We start from the raw sequence: 2,281 nt of genomic DNA on the forward strand, positions 1-2,281 counted from the left end.
CCTATGACAAAGCCACCGAACGCGTCCTCGGATTGCGGATAGAGGGTCCCTGTACCAAGGGTTTCTGCTGAATATGGTTACAAGAATAAATAGGCAGTCGCGAACAATTGTCCAGGGCTGGTCCCGAAGGAATTAACCCCCAAGCGGAGGTGTGAAACCCGTGCCGAAAGCTGAATGGCACCTGGGTGAGGTGTCTAGAACGGTGACTCTGGGATACCAGGCGACCTCTCAGAGTAAGCAGCCTTATCCTTGCATGCGGGACTCTACAAGGATGGAAGAACCCCGTTTCCTAGCTTCTCGTGGCACAACAATGACAACACCAAACATAGTTGTAGTAAGTGCGGTTCGAAACAACAGAATGCGCAGGGCTCCCGACAATGGGTCGGCCAACAATGCGACCAATCTAGAGCTGGGGGAGGCAATGAAAATTTATTCAATGCGATGGATCGGCGGGATCTCGTGACCTTTGGGTGGACAGAGCGACTGAATCATGACTTGCTAGACTGCTACGATGCGAGTGTGGCCCGTGAACGGGGTTACATGGCACGGCTGCATGCTCTGTGGTGCGAGAAACACCCGGAGCTATCGCACTTTTCGCTGCAACGTCTGCGAAACCATGCTGAACTACTCCATAAAAGGGGCTATGTAAGCGGAACGCCTACTCTACCACAGCTAGAACAAGCCGGCAATAAAGAAAGAGAGGCGACACTAAGACCAACCGCGAGCAGGCATCCAATAGATGAAGAGCGATGCTTTACGACCCGGAGAAACATCAACACCAAGGTTTCTCTCAAACCTAAAGATCTGGCTGAAATGGATGACGAGCTTCGTGGACATTTTTCCGTGAATCCGACCTCTAAGCTATCAATTATTGTGTGTATAATGCAGCGAGAGCTTTTTTCGATGCATCTGGCAGAAATTTTTCGGCCAAGGTTCGAAAGTTCGCGCGCGAACTCCGGACCCGTTATCACACACTTAACAAGTCAAAGCTGCTGACCATCAGGCAGCATATTGTTGAGAGAATACGGATACTATCTGACGCTAAGAGAATTCTAGAGCGGAGGGAGAGATGGGTCAGAGAAAATCAACAGTTTCTCTCTGACCCATCTCGACTCTTCCAAGACCCTCCAGTTACTGTCGAACACCCACCCAAACCAGAAGAGGCCGAAGTATTTTGGAGAGAGGTCTACGAAGTTCAGCATAGACTGGACGAAGACTCAGAAAATATAAATAGCTTCAAGGAGTTATGCGTTGCCCTCATAACACCTGACAAAGAATGCCCATCCATCACTACCGAGGAGGTGAAAAGAGTATTAAGAGGGATGAAGAACTATACCGCACCGGGACCAGATTGTATCAAAACCTTCTGGTGGAAGAAGTTTTCTTCAACCCATCAGTATTTGGCCCGTATTTTCACCTCATATTTGAAGTCGGAAGAGCCGATTCCAGAGTGGTTCGTGGAAGGGCGCACAATACTCCTGCCGAAAATAGGCAACTTAGCTGACCCGAAGAACTACAGGCCAATAACTTGTCTGAACACGCTTTATAAGATATTCACAGCTATCCTAAATGATAGGATTGTTCGGGCAATTGAACCTGTGTGGCAAAAAATGTATGAACAACGAGACTCAAAGAAAGGCGTAGCCGGATGTCGGGAGAACCTGCTCATCTATAGATGTGTCTGCAAAGATGCAGCATTCTACCAGCGTTACCTATCGATGGCCTGGATTGATTATCGGAAAGCTTTCGATTCTACATCCCATAGACTTATCATCTGTCTTTTGGAAATCTTAAAGGTTCATCCGCAAATAGTTGGGTGCATAGAGAGATTGATGCCGCTTTGGAAAACCAGATTTACTATCTCATCTGGCAAAAATCGTGTGACAACTAACAAAGTCACGTTTCAGACAGGTGTCTTTCAGGGCGACACCATGAGTCCACTCCTCTTTTGCCTTACATTATTGCCACTATCTCTAGCACTACGCCATTCCGACGGGTACTTATGCGGCAAACCTGCAGAGCGAAAGTACAAGGTCACTCATTTATATTACATGGACGATCTTAAGATCTATGCTAAAAACAGAGAGCGACTGCATCTAGCTCTGGGGATTGTTGAACAATATACTAAGGAAATTGGAATGGAATTTGGGTTAGACAAATGCGCCAAGGTTTATTTGAAGCGACAGATTTGGTCTTCCGAACTGTCGGCGAGGAACAAAGTATCTGCAACGAACATCCTTGCCGTCCCGGTACTACTCTATTCATTTGGAGTAGTTCCATG

General features: G+C 47.2%; 1 protein-coding gene across 8 annotated transcripts in view; it reads left to right on the forward strand.

The window, feature by feature from the left end:
- LOC117181870 (mitochondrial import receptor subunit TOM70) overlaps positions 1–2,281 on the forward strand; it is a 130,303-nt gene that overhangs the window by 120,870 nt on the left and 7,152 nt on the right. The window lies entirely within an intron of this gene.

The sequence above is a fragment of the Belonocnema kinseyi genome, chromosome 10 (assembly GCF_010883055.1).
Source record: "Belonocnema kinseyi isolate 2016_QV_RU_SX_M_011 chromosome 10, B_treatae_v1, whole genome shotgun sequence".
Lineage (NCBI taxonomy): Eukaryota > Metazoa > Arthropoda > Insecta > Hymenoptera > Cynipidae > Belonocnema > Belonocnema kinseyi.